The sequence below is a fragment of the Bison bison genome, unplaced genomic scaffold (genome assembly GCF_000754665.1).
Source record: "Bison bison bison isolate TAMUID 2011002044 unplaced genomic scaffold, Bison_UMD1.0 scf7180017864149, whole genome shotgun sequence".
Classification (NCBI taxonomy): domain Eukaryota; kingdom Metazoa; phylum Chordata; class Mammalia; order Artiodactyla; family Bovidae; genus Bison; species Bison bison.
Window position 1 is genome coordinate 2,161,988 of NW_011494721.1, and position 18,633 is coordinate 2,180,620.

The window sequence follows — 18,633 nt, forward strand, 5'->3', positions numbered from 1 at the left end:
ACAAAATAAAATACAATATGAAACACAAAATATAAAAAGTGAAAACCTGCTTGGATTCCTGGTCCTGTTCCCTCCCTTTTCTGCAGTCTCAGGTTTCCCTTTAACCTAGACATCAGTGCTAATCTGGTTCTTACATAGAGGAAAAGAAAGAAATCCTGGAGTTTTGAAGGCAAGATGTGCTCAGCCACTAGTTGTTGCTGTTCAGTCACTCAGTTGTGTCTGACTCTGCAACCTCATGCGCTGCAGCACACCAGACTTCCATGTCCTTCACTATCTCCTCAGTTCAGTTCAGTTCAGTTCAGTCGCTCAGTCGTGTCCAACTCTTTGCGACCCTACGAATTGCAGCATGCCAGGCCTCCCTGTCCATCACCAACTCCCAGAGTTCACTCAAACTCACGTCCATCGAGTCGGTGATGCCATCCAGCCATCTCATCCTCTCTCGTCCCCTTCTTCTCCTGCCCCCAATCCCTCCCAGCATCAGAATCTTTTCCAATGAGTCAACTCTTCACATGAGGTGGCCAGAGTACTGGAGTTTCAGCTTTAGCAGCAGTCCTTCCAAAGAACACCCAAGACTGATCTCCTTTAGAATGGACTGGTTGGATCTCCTTGCAGTCCAAGGCACTCTCAAGAGTCTTCTCCAACACCACAGTTCAAAAGCATCAATTCTTCGGCACTCAGCTTTCTTCACAGTTCAACTCTCACATCCATACATGCTGCTGCTGCTGCTGCTGCTGCTAAGTCCCTTCAGTAGTGTCTGACTCTGTCCAACCCCATAGACAGTAGCCCACCAGACTGTCCTTGGGATTCTCCAGGCAAGAACACTGGAGTGGGTTGCCATTTCCTTCTCCAATGCATGAAAGTGAAAAGTGAAAGTGAAGTCACTCAGTTGTGATAGACTCCTAGCGACCCCATGGACTGCAGCCTACCAGACTCCTCTGTCCAAGGGATTTGCCAGGCAAGAGTACTGGGGTGGGTTGCCATTGCCTTCTCCCACATCCATACAAGACCACTGGAAAAACCATAGCCTTGACTAGATGGACCTTTGTTGGCAAAGTAATGTCTCTGCTTTTGAATATGCTATCTAGGTTGGCAAGTTGCTAAAATTCAGCCACCAGAGACAGCCTTCACTTACAGGAAACTCTGAGAAGAGATTGCTTACCTAGATTTCCTGGATAGTCACTCAGCTTTTGTTTGCTTGCTTCTGTTTTTGGACTAGGCATGAATTCCAGCATCTTGGCCTCTGTCATGGTCATTTGCTTGTCTTACTTTTGGTTTTCCCTGGTAGGTCAGCTGGTAAAGAATCCACTTGCAATGCAGGAGACCCTAGTTTGATCCCTGGGTTGGGAAGATCTCCTGGAGAAGGGATAGGCTTACTTCTATTGTCTAGGAATCTAGTTTTCTGCCACATGTGGGCCCTGCTTTATCCTTGCATCCTAATCTTTACACACTAACTTGAAGTAACCAGATGAGCAAAAAATTATAGGATTCTAGCTACATTTGAATTTCAGCTGTTGGAATAAAAAATAGCTTTTTTTTTTTTATTTCTTAGTGTAAGTATGCCCCCCAAATTACATAGGAATTTCCTCAGAATCTCAACTGCCTCCTAAAAGAGATTGTAGTTGGGGCATTCCTTGGTGGACACATGGTTAGGATTCTGGGCTTTCATTTCCTTGACCTGGATTCTTGGTCAGGGAGCTGAGATCCTGCAAGTTCCTGCAAAGGAAAATAAATACATACATAAATAAAAAGATTGTAGTTACCCATGCTTGGCAAGATTGTTTCAAGAATACGGAGAGATAATGTATGACATAAAACATTCTTAATCTAAAATAATTATTTGTCATTGGTTGAAATTCAAATTTAACTGGATGTCTTATATTTTATCTGGGAACTCTACCCTAACTTCTTAAAGATTTCCCTGCTTCTGTCACTACTTGCTTATGTGTCCCATGCTGACAGCTGTCAGAGGGCAGGTTTTTCTAGCCTGTTGTAACACATTTACTAGTGTTCCCTTTCTGGTCCTCACTGATTCATGTATGTTTATTACTTCCATTTTCTGTGAATGGTTTCCTGTAGATAGCATGCCCTGTGTGTGTATGTGAATTTCCTGTAATTGCCTCCTACTCTGTGTATTCCCCTAACACTCCTAGTCCCACAGACATTCCCCATCTGGCCTATTACTTTCACTTCACTGACATTAAGTCCTAGTTTTATCTGGGGCGATTCAATTAAGAGCAGCAAATAATTAGCAGTATTTACTTGGTTTCAGGCCTTGGTGAGATGCTGCAAATACAAAGAGCAACAAAGTATGTGCCCTATCTTTAAGGAGTTTGGAGTCAAGCCGAGGAATAGTATCAGAAGTGATGATAATATTGGGATTTCCCTAGTGGCCCAGTGGCTTAGATGCTGCACGGGGTACCCCCAAAGCATGGGGCCTGGGTTCGATACCTGTTCTGGGAACTAGATCCCACATGCTGCAATTAAAATATCCCTTGAGTGGCCAAATAAGTAAATAATAGCATATTTTTGAGGCTTCCCCAATGGCTCAGTTGGTAAAGAACCCGCCTGCTGATGCAAGAGACACAAGAGACACCAGTTCAATCCCTGGGTTGGGAAGATCCCCTGGAGAAAGAAATGGCAATCCACTCCAGTAATCTTACCTAGAAAATTCCATGGACTTAGGAGCCTGGAGGGCTATAGCCCTTGGGGATGCAAAGAGTTGGACATGATTGAATATCAATTCGATTAACAAAAATAATTAGCAGCTTCCACTTGGTTCTAGGTCTTGGTGAAATGCTGCAAATATAAAGGGAAACAAGGAATATGTTCTATCTTCAGGGACCTTGGAGTCAAGCAGAGGTATAGTATTAGAAGTGGTGATAATGCTGGCCAGAAACATTTCCTATTTTAATTCTTGCAGTAACCCAGCCAAGAATATGTATCATCTCTTTAAGAAAGAGAAAATGAGATTCTGAGGATAATCAACTTTTCTAAATCAATGCTTTCTCAGCTTCCTCAATGGCAACGTGGGATGGGAATCTAGACCTCTGACTTCAGATTGATTGTGCATTGCATTGGTCTACTCTCAGCTGAAATCATTATTAACATATAGCATTTATTATACATCCAGCATACCTCCCCAGAGGAGAGAGGATATAGCTGGTGAGCTGTTACATGAAGTTATTCCTTTTTTGTTTTTTCTCCTGTGACACTGATGACACAGGCTAGAAGGTCCACACTCATCAGTTTCTAAATTTCTTCCTAACTTGCATGGACTGACTTCAAGCAAACATTATTAATATACATACTCTTAATAAAGAAACTTATTTATATTGATGTGGTGATCAGAGCAGAAAGCATATTATAAGCTTTTCCTTTTCCTCTACCTTCCTCTAAGTCTAAGCCTGGATGACTTCTCAGTCAGAGAGCCACAGGCTTGCTTGCTAGTCTCTTTGTGGTAGAAATAGTGATGCAAGAAAATTACTTCGTCTCTCTCTGTCTTAAATACCCTATCTTCTGCTGTGTTTCCAAAACCATCTATCTTAGGGATGATGTTGGGAAAGAGGTGTCATACTCTAGTAGTGATTTCTTGAGGTAATTAGAGAATTTGTATGTCAATGCCTACCCCCTCCTTCTGGCTTAAACTAATAGTTGTAATGGAGGAGTTCAATGGTATTTGACTATTTACTTCTTATTAATGAACAATTAATCTACAAATATTCAGTGAACACCAGACATGAAGCCAGAAACATGTTAAATATTTTCCAGTTTCCTCCCTGCAAGCAGCTTCCTCTGGTGAAAGCTTGAGGTGGTTTCCTTAGCTCTGGACTCTGTCTGATGACTCAGCTCAGCTGTTCACAGCTCTTGTAGCAATTTTTCTGTTTTGTTATTTAGTAGTTTAGTGTGCCCAACTCTTTGTGACCCCATGGACTGCAGCCCTCCAGGTTTCATGGACTGTAGCTCTCCAGGTTCCTCTGTCCATGGGAGTTCCCAGGCAAGAATACTGGAGTGTGTAGCCATTTCCTACACCAGGGGATCTTCCCAATCCAGGGATTAAACCCAAGTGTCTTGCAAGTCTCCTGCATTGCAGATGGATTCTTTACAACTGAGCCACCTTCTTGCAGCTTAGCTGCTCACAGCTCTTTTAGCAAAAGTCCCTCAATTTCCCAATTCCACCTGTCCAGAGAGAATGTTGACTATCTTGGGTTCTATATGACATAAAATTTTGACCTCTGGTGCATGGAGTACCCTGAAATTAAGTTCCCAAGTTTGGTCCTAGGAACTGGGCTGAGAAAGCAGAGAGTTTGTACAGAAAAGGGCACTCACTGAGGGTGAGAGGATGGATAGATTTAATGGGTTGGGGCAGAGGCATTCTAAAATGTGTTTAGCAAGGATGGGTTTCAAAATATGGAGCTACATTGGGAATTTAAGTTATCAGGACTCCAGAGAGCACAGAATTAGTTCCAAGAGCAACAAAAAGTCTGGTTCAACAAAATGCTCAATGGATGCCTATTTGATGGGTATCACATCCCTTACTATCAGCTCTAAAGAGCTTGGATATGTTCCAGTCTCAGAAAATACTAGAAGTTAATCTATCCAAACAATAGAGTTTGTGGGGGAGTACTTTGTAAGTGACTTTTTTTTTTTTTTTGCATGATCCAATAATTAGCCCTATTATTGTAGACCCTATGATGGCTAATAATTCACTAGCACTGCAATGCCCTTTTATGCTTTTAAAATATGCTATGTTTTCAATAAACAAACACACATGACACAAACAGTGCAGACGAAGAGGCATCCTGAAATATGACATTCTATTTTATGTTTAGGCTTTTAATTCCAGAATATGAAAATTCTGGCAATGAGAACATTGCTTTTTAACACCTTTAAACTTTCTTTTTTCTCACAAATTCATCTTAGGTCTATATTCATATAGTATTGCTCTGCAACATTTTTTTTTGACATAAACATTGTCAAAGAGAAAAATTGCAAATGATTGATTCAATGAGTATTGCCATTGTTTACCATGAAACTTTAAGTCATTCTTCTATTGAAAATTGATCAGGGACAGTTGTCCATGATGGTGATGAGCTACAGTTCAAGTGCTGATAGAATACCTTTCCTGTGCTTCTGTTTGTTTCTTGAGGTTGAAAATATTGAGGGAATGAAAAGGAGGAGAATTATGTAAGCATGAATTGCTGGTGTGTATGAGATGTACATATCTATTTGTAACAAAATAAGATGATAAATAACAAAATGAATATTAAAAAGCTTTCTGAGACTGAGGCAGTCATGACAGTGAATGGAAGCCTACAGTTTCAAGTTTGAATCCAAGAACCACACATCACAATATAAACATCTTAGTGAAACCAGAAAAATACATACTTTGGCTATTAGTGTTCCATTCAATACTTCTCTAGGCTACCACTGCACATGACTGCCATCATCACACTTCCATTGCAGAATGGCTCAGCATCAGGAACCTGCTCTAACATTTTCATGGGCAGGATAGTTGCAAGTAGCCAAACTATCAAGGCTACATTAGGGTATGTCCAAATATTTCATCTGCATTTCTGAGTAACTTGCTTGTCTAGGACCTGAGAAAACAACTTTGCTGATTTGACACTAAATATGGAAGCCTTCCAGAAATTAAAAAGTAAAAGGAAGTTTTATTGTACATGATCGATGGATCTCAAATACCCGCTAAGTCTGAGTCAGACAGATGTGTCTAAAATAGTTTTAAGAAATCTAGCCCTCAGCACTTTTAAGGTGATCGAATTGCAAAGGGAATGCAAAATTTCCAGGTTGGCTAGTTTGCTATGCTAAAGTTTTAAAGTTAATCAAAGCTTTAAAGTTAAGCTCTCTCTTCCTCCTTTTCTCTCTCCTTCTGTTCTTCTCTTTTAAGTGTATTATTAGGGCTGGGAAGAAAACTATGCTCTTAACATAGGTGTAATCACTAATTAATTTTAGATCCTGTCCTTTCCTGGCAAGCTTTGCCTTGTGTAACATCAGATGATTTACTGATGATATCTTCCAGTCTCAAAGGGCTTTTCAGTGAATAAATTTTTCATCAGCATAAATTTCTAGTTGGTGGGTTTTGGAATTGGATGCTGGTAGTCTTTAGGAACTGAGTCTACGTTAATATGGAGGTGGGGGTTGGGAGCTGGTTTTGAGGTGCTATCACAGGAAACTTGTTGACAGTATGTACTCATTTAAGCCCAGGGGATGCTCTCTTAGGAAGATCCTTTAAGCAGGCAGTGAAGTGTGGCAGAATCATAGTATATTATGTTCAGAAGAGAGAGTAGAAATCATTTAGTCCAATTCTGGACTCAAAGCATGAAACCCTGTAAAAGATCATTGAAGTTATATCTCTGAATATCTCCACTGAACTGTCTTAGATGGCCAAAATTCTATTTTGAGAGAAGAAAACAAATATAGTTTATTAACAAAATTCTCACATCTAAATTATGAGGTGTAACAAAAAATATGTTCCTAACTATTACAGGTATAACAAAGGGTAATATTGTTGTTGTTTAGTCGCTATGTGTGTCCAATTCTTTCTGACCCTGTAGACTGTAGCCTGCCAGCCTCTTCTGTCCAGGAGATTTCCCAGGCAAGAATACTGGAGTGGCTTGCCATTTCCTTCTCCAGGAGATCTTCCCAACCCAGGGATCGAATTTGCATCTCCTATACAGACAAGTGAATTCTTTACTGCAGAGATAGAGAAGCCCCATAACAAAGGCTAATAGAGTAGGTTATTTCCACTTCTAACTTGTGGTAGTGGTTTAGTCGCTAAGTCATGTCTGACTCTTCCTACCTCATGGACTGTAGCACACCAGGCTTCTCTGTCAGTGGGATTTTCCAGGCCAGAATACTGGAGTGTGTTGCCATTTCCTTCTCCTGGGGATCTTCTCGATTAAGGGATCAAACTAGGATCTCCTGCATTGCAGATGGATTATTTACTGATTGAGCCACCAGTAAAAAAAAATAGTTCTAACTTGTAAGAATTAACAAATGCCTCATCAGCTTATTCTGCTTACTTTTAGGATAATTTTAGAAAAGAATATAGTTTTTTTCTTTTAATAATAAATTTCTTATTAATATTATTTATTTTGTGTGTGTTTTACAATTTCAGAATATATTCTCAGAATGTTCTCCTTATAGAAAAAATAATTTCAAAAGTCGAGATGATATAATATTAAAGAGACTTCCTGCTTCTATCTTGGCTCACATTTACTCATTTTTTTTGACATTTAGCAAGTTACTTAACCTCTCTATACTTCATCTATAAAGTGGAGAAAATATTACCGACTTAATAGCATTAATGTGAGAATTAATTCATGTATACTGATTAGAACAGTATCAGGGTATATTAAAATCTTCCTAATCCAATTAGTATTGCCTCCATTTAACTCATCAAGCAACAAAGGGCCAGTCTAGGTTAGCTAACCTTTTTATGACTACATACTGATATTTGGTGGTGATAGTGGTGGTGGTGATAATGATATTGAAAATGACAATAATGATGTTGATACTAATAATAATGATGTTTATACCTGTTGACTTCTGTTTGCATAGAATCAGTAGATCTTCAAAGTATTTTCACAAGTGTAATTCAGACAAATCTTGAGAGAGCAAAAAGCAAACTCTCCTTCTAGTGATTTCAATGGATTTGAAGATGTAGAAAAAAATAAATTTGATTGCAATGATTAGAAACAGCCAAAACCCCTAAGCCATGGGTTCCCATCCTATGATATCTAATGCCTGATGATTGGAGGAGGAGTTGATATAATAATAATAGAAATGAAATGCACAGGAAATGTAATGCACTTGAATCATCCTGAAACTATCCCTAACCCCCACAAGCCTGTGAGAAAATTGTCTTCCATGAAACTGGTCCTTGGTTCCAAAAAGGTTGGGGACTGCTGTCCTAAACAAAACTGCATTAGGTAAACAAAAGTACAAATCTAATGTGTCTATTGAATACCTCAGTGGGTCAGGGAATACCTCTTGGAGGTAACATAGGAGAAGAATCATGACAATTCAGTAAAAGGTTATCCGAGTATAGAAGAAAATGGGGCAGGAATACCTATGGTAAGCAGAGTGAAATCTTATCATAGAATCAGGGCAAGAAGTGGAATGGAGCCTCTTACAAACTGAGAGTGTTTTGTTAGAGTAGGTGTGCATTTGGAGAAGATGTTAGAATTAGAAGGAAAGATGAATACCTGTTAGGTCATAAAGGACCTAGCTCTAGCTGGTGAAAATCCTAGATTTTTATCTTGGAAAGAGCAAGTAGGCATTGAAGTATTTAAAGTATGTAATTCCTTATCAGTTTTGCCTTGAGATATCACTGCAGAAGAAATTTTGCGTGTCCCAGTCAGTCCATTCTGAAGGAGATTAGCCCTGGGATCTCTTTGGAAGGAATGATGCTAAAGCTGAAACTCCAGTACTTTGGCCACCTCATGCAAAGAGTTGACACATTGGAAAAGACTCTGATGCTGGAAGGGATTGGGGGCAGGAGGAGAAGGGGATGACAGAGGATGAGATGGCTGGATGGCATCACTGACTCGATGGCTGTGAGTCTGAGTGAACTCCAAGAGTTGGTGATGGACAGGAAGGCCTGGCATGCTGCGATTCATGGGGTTGCAAAGAGTTAGACATGACTGAGTGACTGAACTGAACTGAACTGAAGACTAGAGGCAGCAGTAGACCCAAGTTTGATCCCTGGGTTGGGAAGATCCCCTGGAGAAGGGAATGGCTATCCACTCCAATATTCTTGCCTGGAGTATCCCATAGATAGAGGAGCCTGGCAGGCTACAGTCTATGGGATTGTAAAGAGTCAGACAAAACTGAGAGACTAATACTTTTACACTTTCAAGACTAGAAGCAGAGAGACCAACTAGAAGGTAATAAATAAAAAGGGCTTGAATCACATTTGCTGGCCAACTGAATGAAGAGATTAATAAAGACATATTCTAGAAACTTTAACTTCATTAATATTAAGACTTACAATACTTATAGATTTGATTAACTCACAGTATATAAAAAATGAACAGTAAAGAAAGTCATATTGGAAAAGTGCACATCTATGGAGCAAAGTAGCATGTTATCATGGCAAACCTGGAGGAAAGGCTTAAAAATGTGTATTAAGTAGATCATATCCTCATACTAAACAATCTGTCAAATTATCATTTTCCATTAAAACCATTATGGACTTTTTTCCCTAACTTCTGTTGAAAACTTTAGAAAGATTTCATTTGCTGGCTCCTGATGCACTTGAAGAATTAACAAAGTCATATTTTGAAGGCTTGTAGTTCCTATGGAGATATCTGACATAATGCTTAGTTTTGAAATGCTTCTTCAGATAATATGGCCACAATAACCACAAAATGTGAAAGAACAACCAGCAATCCACATTCCACAGAGAGGTCCAGAACTGTTGGCCCTGGAACTACAGAAGATCCTGAAGTCTGATGGCTGCCAAACCAAAATTGAGATGAATGCAGCTGTAGCATTGCCAGGATTCACTCTTGCAACCTGTGAAGTTGTCCAAGCTTTCAACCTGCACAGGCTAAAGAGGGGAACATGAAGGACTAATGGAAAAGAACAGTCTTAACATCATCAGCCTCATTTAGTGCCCCAAATAGTGAATTCACAAGCTGCACATTTCAGAATGATTTCCCCTCACTGTTGATTTGTAATTCAAATAGTTCAACAAATTTATTTGGTGTTTTTTAATGATATTTATAGGGGATTTACAGATATTTAATGGGCATAATCCCTTAGGATCACAATTTTCATAGTAGAGAAACCATAGTAACCTTTCTAGAGCCTTAAGCAAAAGTTTATAGATACACATGAAACACCATCTTTATGCTCTTTTTCTCTTAGAAATTTTTGAGGTTTTCCTCTTTTAAAAGCCACACTGATGTTTTATGGAAGGAAAACATTGAAGAAAAATATTACAGATCCAGATTTGCTGAAATTATCATTGCTTTTTGATCAGATTGGCCAAAGAGGAAAATTTCAGAGACTGAATATTATTTTTCTGGGACTGATAGGGGCAAATGCTAGAACGTGAGAAAAATTTAAAGATAAATTACTAAACAGTAATCTTGTTATTTAGGAAAATGTAAAAAAAAAGGGGGGAAAGAATTTTCGTTTATTATCAAGTATCCTACAGTCTATCATGAGGATTTAAATTTAAGATTCTAGTTGTATGTCAGACTTCATAGTAACTATTCAAGCACATAACATTTTAAGACACTGGGTATCTACACTGTTTAAGAAGAGGAGGAGACCATACACAGTTTTAATGGATGCTGATTCAGCCTTTGGAGTGAGACATATGTAAACAACCCTTATGTCATGTTTGAAGTGTTATTTAAATTTTTAAAAAGATCAAATAAAAAGTTCTGAACATTCAGAGGAGTAAAACATGACATTGGACTAGATGACAATTGAACTATTCCATAAAATATAATAAGCTTGTGAAAATGTGAATATCCAGAAGAATGTTCCAGATAGAAAGATGAGATGCATCAAAAATCTCATATCTGAGAGACAGTATGGCATGTGGTGAAGGAAATTAGATTTGACCAGAGGAGAAAGTGCATGGTGAACAGAAATGAAATTAAAGCTGTTGGATCAGACTGTGAAGGGCCTTCAGAGTTAAGGAAAGAAGTCTAGGTTGTCTTCTCTGGCCATGATGATGTTGAAGATTTATGCGTGATGCAATTAGTCTCTTTGGTGGCAATAGAGTTGAAGAGAGTGAGAAATTTTCTAAGCTGAGCTAGGAAGGCATAAGCTAACAAAAAGCTGATCTCATTGGATGATTCTGACAATGGAGTGCTGTTGACGGATAGTAGAGCTGTTTCAGCTGTAAATTTGACGTGACTAGGCAATCAAATCAGAAGTTTAAAAAGTAGCATATAAAGAAAACTTCAGCTTACATGTCTAGATATGACTAATGCAGGACTTTTATGTTGCAGTTTCCCAGATAGCATCATTCCTACTACTCGATTAGATAACATAGAAGGAAGAACAGATTTGAAAAGGGAAGTTGATAACCATAAAATAGGATCATTTTGTATTTACATATACATTTAAACTTGGTTGAGTTCATTATGGGTAGAATTATCTAAAATGCTTTACAAAATGCATGGCAACTTGCTCATATCTTTTATTATCTATTAAAGAAATGACTTGTTCTGTGGACAGCAGAATTCAAACGGTTGAGCAAAAGGAACTGAACTGGTGAGATAATTCAGAACATGCTTCACAGGGTTTGTGTGGAGGATTATTTGATACAATGTGTATGAGTACTTCACAAACTCTAAATTATAAAAATGGTTCATTTTTTCAATAAATACTTATTAAGTAACCTTATGGGTCAAATCTTACTCTGGGTGCTAAAAATAAAGAAATGAATAAGAAATAGTCCTTCACATATCACATTCATTTTTTCCTTACAGTAAAAAATACTTTCCTACGTATGACATTTGCAGTGTCCGTAGAGGTTGAATGTTTAGTTTTGAATTTTTGTTTTCATATTCCACAAAATGAGGGTGAATAAATAGAAAATTATTATTTTAGCAACAGTACTGGCTGCATGTCATTTACATCATACACATATTAATGTATAATAGCATTGACTTAATGTTTAGTGACTGTCTTCAAACTATGGTAGTATTAACTCCAATATTACCTTATTTGATCAGAATACCATGAAGCCAGCACAACTGTTATGTAATTTTATAACTTTCTGTTAAAATGATCACAACCAGACACCAAAAAGATAAGTGTTTGAATGAAGACTGCCTGGATTTTCTACTTTCTTGGTGTGTGTTCTTGAGCAAATTATTTATTGGTTCTAATGCTCATTTCCCTTCTATATAAAATGGAGATTAGCATGCTTATGTCATAGGAATGTGTAAAAATCACTGAGATAATGCATATAAGATACTCAACTTACTGCCAGACACATAATAGGCAAATGATACATATTAGCAACACTGAATAATTAAATGATAAATACAGTTATAATTCCTCTTCCCTCTGTCCTCTTTTTCATCTTCTCCTCATCCTCCTTCATCTTTTTCCTGCCTCTTCTTCCTAGTTTGGATTTCTGCGCCAACAAGAAAGCAAACTGGCTACCAGCATAATGCTATGAGATTATTCTGAGTTGAACAGGCAACTTTCCCCCATCAGCTGCAGGATTACTTCCCCTGATTTACCTGATTCAAGGCCATAGCTTACTAGATATCTGGAAATAAAGAGCCATAAATTCAGAAACATACTCATGTGCCCAATTGGTGGTTTCTAAGTGATTGGAATGTAGTTTGAGCAGTGGGTGTGTTTGGATGTATTTGGAGCAGGTAGTGGAAGCTGTTGCAGGGTTTCATGCAATGGAATTGATCAAAGAGATTTTATATTAGCTATAGAGTAGTCCCTTTGAAGCCATTTTTAGAAATAACTATATTCTTTTGTTTAGAAATAAAAATTCAAATTTCAAAGGAAATCAAAAACAAAATTTCCCATCTATACAATACAAATTTTAAGGCCCTCTTTTGAATTCACCCTTCAGCCTGCCTCAGAGGAGCAAATTTAGAAAGCTTTTGATATAGAACATACATCCTTTTCCTTGTGCTTCAGACAATAGGGCAGCAGAGCAGGAAAAGATGCCCACAATTTGATAGAAAGGCACTATATGAATCTCCACTAAGCCCCAAAAATTATACTAGAAGCTGTATCAACCTGATCCCTCTTTTACATCCATGTAGGAGAGTCTACAAGCGTTCATGTGGACAGTAAGTAGGGGTCAAGTGCAGTTGGTATACCCTGCTGTTGGCTTGAGCCCAGCATAGCAGATGTTCCTTTGTTCAAGGATGAGCAAACAGGAAAAAAATCAACATGAGGTCTATAAAAATTCTGCACCATAAGGAACAGGAGAGTATTACCCTGAACAAAAGTTACTTCTAAAAATCACTTTCCAAACAAACAGAAAAGTGGTCTGTCATGTTCATAGTAGGATACAAGAAAATATTGTTACTTCTTAAATAATAATAATAGTAATAATAATAATGCTAATATTTACGTAGTATTTACAATGTTTATCTGCCAGGCTAAATACTTTATATATAAAATATTGCATGTATATACACATACATGTATCCTATATGTACACATCTTGGCTTCCCAGGTTGCTCAGTGGTAAAGAATCTGCCTGCCAATACACAAGACTCAGATTCAATCCCTGGGTCAGGAAGATCCCCTGAAGAAGGAAATGGCAACCTGCTCAAGTATTCTTTCCTGGGAAATTACAGAGACAGAGTAGCCTTGCGGGCTACAGTCCATGGGGTAGCAAAGAGTCAGACACGACTAAGCACAGATGCACACATAAAATATGTATACACATACATACATATTTATATACATATATATGTGTGTGTGTGTATATATATATGTATATATATATATAAACCTATCATTAGTCTAAAGCTTGATTATTTTTTGCAAACTGAAAACATTCACGTAATCAGGATACTGATATGTTTGTCCGACATACTGGACAAACATCCCTTGTCCTCCCTTTCTGTTGCTACCTAACTCTACCTCCACCCTCATGAAGGTAAAACGTTACCATCCAACAGTGTAAATTGACTTTACTTGTTTTCACTTGGTTATCATCTTAATAAAATGTATGTCTGTTTTTTATCATTTTTTCCAACAGAGTTATCAAGTATTGCAAGAGGTAAAGAACACGACTGCTGATGCAGGAGACACAGAGAGGTGGGTTCAGTACCTGGGTTAGGAAGATCCCCTGGAGAAGGGCATGCAACCTATTCCAGTATTCTTGCCTGTAGAATCCCATGGACAGAGGAGCCTGGTTGGCTACAGTCCATAGGGTTGCAAACAGTCCAACACAACTGAAGCAACTAATCACGCATGAGTGAAAAAAATCTTTTTTCATATACTTTTTTTGTTTAATATAGGTTTTGTGGGCATCTTTCCTCACTCTGTGGGCTGTATTTTCATTCTTGCATGGGCTACTTTTGGTGACATAATTTCTGAATCTTAATATATCTGATTTCACTTCTTTGTTGTTTTTTTTTTCGTTGTACTCTGTGCATGTGTGTGTGTGTAAGAGAACTTTGTCTCTCAACTCCAAAGTTGTAAAGATTTCCTCCTGTGTGTTCTTTTAAAAGCATTATTGCACTAGCCCCAAGCATCCAGTATTGTGCATTGAACCTGGACTGGCATCTCATTTCATACATGATATTTGGCAACACTAATACAATTATGTAAAGTTTAAAAATAAAATAAAATTAAAAAAAAATAAAAGCATTATTGCTTTCCCTTTAACATTTAGACCAATAACTTTAAAATTCTTTCGTGTTTATAGTGTGAGATGTGTATGGATCAAGCTATATTCTACCCAGATAGTAATCCAACCAGCCCAGTCATTTTTGAAAAGATCAAGGCTTCTGCTTATGACATCGCTCCCATATTTGCAATAAGTCTGTTGATAATACATGTATGAATTTGTTGCTGAACTCTATTCTATTGGCCAGTTTTCCTATACATGGTTTTAACTACCACTAATTATTTTACAGATATTAAGTAGCTTAATTATTGTAACAACACAATAAATTAATACCACTAATAACCTGATATTATAGTTGTGGAAAGTGGAGCATTGAGATGTTGTTACTTTACAAAAATCACATTGTTTAGTCAATGGTAAATCCAATCATATAAGCTCTGATAAATAATAATAAGGTGAAATGTAGGTTGAAATGGAAAGATAATATAAAGTTAACCCTAGAATGATAAGGGCATTATGAACTCCAACCCTGCAGTCAAAAATCTGCTATAACTTTAGAGTCAACCCCCCATACCTAGATTCGGCACCTGTTCAGATTCAAGCAAATGCTGATCATATAGCATGGTAGTGAGTACCTAGTGAAAAAAACCCATGCATAAGTGGACCCACCCAGTTTAAATGGTGTTATTCAAAGGTCAACTGTATTTAAAGAATGACTTCAAGAAAACCAAAACTCAACAGCAAATTCAAAGTTTAGGTATGAATTGTGAAATACAGAATTAACAGGGCAGAAAACTCAATGTTCTTTCAATTGTTCATGAATCTATACAATTTTTACATCTTACTGTGTAATTTACCTCTACTTTTTGAAAGCATAACTCATTCTCAAGTATTATTTCTATGGAGAAATAAAAATGGTCCATACTACCACCTTCCAGGTAAAGGTAAAATATGATAAATATTGAAAGACTTGTAATTATTAACAAGATAAATTTTAGTGGATTTATAGTGAAATGTTTCTAATATTTAAGAGTTAATGGGAAGCAAGAAAATTTAGATATTTAAAAATATCTGTCTGTGGATATCATGCAGGAGACTACAGCATTTACATGGAGAGACAGGTTGAAAGAGTGTATTCTTTATCATTTTGTGTTGTTTTGTTCTTAACTACTTGGAGAGGAAAGGTGCTAATGCAGAAGAAAATGAAGCTATAGGGGATAAGTTTGTCTTCCAATTCTATCTGGCTACTTTATGTGCCTGTGACATCTGGGCAATATGGAAACAAACTAAGCCATAGATCACTGAAATTTTCTATATTTAAAAGAGACAAACTTTAGTAAGAAAAAGAAAACAGAAATTAGTTTCTGAATTATTTAGAAATATCACAGGAGATGAAAACTGCTTAGTAGTTTCCACTGTGTAGATAATGCATCATGATCAATAGATAAATGCTAACCTTACCTTAAGAGCAAATATAGGAATGCATTATTAAAGAGGAATAAAATTGGTTGACTTCATTATTCCTGCAAATTTAATGGTATGTGTACGGCTTAGGAGCCATACTTAAATTTTAATACAGCACATTCTAATTGGACTAAAGACAAATCAAAAGAAACTTTATATGTAGTTGTTTTTCAGGAGACTTTATTAGTTTTAATCAGGGACATTTCTCTTGTGCATAGTGAAAACTCAAGTCATGCTTTGGATCTGCAGAGAATTGGGCTTTCTGATAACAACCCTTTCAGGGAACAGATGTTTAGATCCAGCTCACTTAAATGCTAGGATAAAGATACTGTTCACCTTTACTATTTATTTGTAAATGATTAATTTTAATTTTGAATTCTTATGTTTATTAAAACAAAAGATACAGATACCTAGGTATTCATTATTGAGAATAAGCAAACTAAACATAGATTTAGCTCTCTGCTCTGTTCTTTATGTTTTATTTTCATTTTATTCTTTTTTTTAACACCAAAAACATTTTGTATTGGGGTAGAGCCAATTAACGATATTGTGATAGTTTCAGGTGAATAGTGAAGGGACTCAGTCATACATATACACGTATCTTTTCTCCCCCCAAACCCCCTCCCATCCAGGCTGGTACATAGGCATCGAGTAGAGTTCCATATGCTATACAGTAGGTCCTTGTTGGTTATCAGTTTTAAATATAGCAGTGTGTACATGACCTTCCCGAAGTCCTTAAATATCCCTTCACCTAGGAACCATGAGTTCATTTTCTAAGTCTGTGAGTCCCTTTCTGTTTTGTAAGTTCATTAGTGTCATTTCTCTTTAGATTCCACATATAAGGGATGTCATATGATGTGGCTCTCATCAAAGAATCTACAAACAACAAAGGCTGGAAAGGGTGTGGAGAGAAGGGAACCCTCCTGTACTGTTGGTGGAAATGTAAACTGGTACAACCACTATGGAGAACACAGTCACTTAAAAAACTGAATTTAGAGGTACCATATGACACCACAATCCCACTCCTGGGCATATATCCAGAGAAAAACATGGCCTGAAAGGTTACATGAACCCCAATGTTCATTGCAGCACTGTTTACAATGGTCAAGACATGGAAACCACCCAAATGTCATCGACAGAGGAATGGATAAAGATGATGTGGTATATACACACACACACACACGCACGCACGCACACACACACACACACACACAATGAATATTACTCAGCCATTAAAAAGAACGAAATAAGGCCATTGGCAGCAACATGGAAGGATTCAGAGAGTGTCATACCAAATGAAGTAATTCACAGAGAAGGAAAAATATTACTATGTTTTTCTTTTTCAGAAATAAATAATCGCAGATATTATCAAAGCTCCATCACTTATATTTTACTCCCTCCCAATAATAATCACTCTCCTGAAGTTTGTTTGTGTGTATTATTCCAATGGTTTTTAAAAAAAATTTAGCTCATATGCTTGGGGCTGGTGCACTGGGACTACCCAGAGGGATGGTATGGGGAGGCAGGACGGAGGAGGGTTCAGGATGGGGAACACATGTATACCTGTGGCGGATTCATGTTGATATATGGCAAAACCAATACAATATTGTAAAGTTAAAAAATAAAATAAAAAAATTTAGCTCATAATTGTGCATTCATATACCAATTTATATTGTTTTTCCTTTTATTTGAATGGTTGCACATCATATATGAACTTTTGTAAATTGTTTTTTCTTCCTATATTATATATTTTTACCTTTATTCATGTGAATATATGTAAATTTAGTTTTCTAATGGAGAATTTCATTATTTGAAGAAAATATATCAATTATCTTAATTAATTTGTTTCTACTTTTTCACTACTATAAATATTAAACAATGACCTGCCTCAGCCATGCAAATTCTTAGTCATATCCTGAAGTATTTCTTAGATACAAAGTTGAATGGAAATTGATTTCAAATGTGGCTGTAACAATTTATATTTCTAACAAATATGTAAGCCATTCTGTTTGCCCCACATCCTTAAAAAAACTTGGTGCTATCAGATGATAGTGTTTGCCAATTTGATGGTTTAGAAATGCCAAAATGAAAAATGATTTTTGATTTTGCAGTTCTCTGACTACTAATGGTGTATCTTTGCACAGCTTTATGGGCCTCTTGTTCTTATTTTTCTTTCAATTTGTTATTGATAGGCTTTCCCGTTTTTCTCTTTTGAATTGTTTAATGTCTATTGGCTGTTGTTATTTTAAGAATTAAAGCAGCATTATTACACATTATAGATAGCAATATTTCTTTGGGTTTTGAAATGAAAATATCTCTTCCCAGTTTGTAGTGTGTTTTAAAATTTACTTAACATATCTTTTGCACAAAATTTATATATTTTTTCTGGATGTTGGTGCTTTCTACCATATTTAAATGTGATACAAATCTTTTAATTACACCAATATCATAGTAATCCTCATAACTATAGAGCAATTTTATTTTTAATATGATTTAAGTATTTTAGTATGTACAGTGTGAACTAGGAACTTTTTTTGTACTATTTGATATGTAATTGTCTCAGTTTCATTTTACACTATTCATTATGTTACAGCATGTCTTTTCTCTGTTTTATTCCTCATAAAAATACTATATAAGAAAAATATTTGAGTATCTGCTCTACACAATACATAGTGGTATTGTGGTATGAGGGAGTGGTATGAGGGAGAAATAAATAGGACCAATACATGATTGAAAGCCTGTATATGCAGTTTCTGGGCCTGGTGATGATTTGATTGGGATGGTAGAAGACATGGTGGTCGGAAAGTGAATTTTCAATTTGTATTGCATATACTTTTAATTGT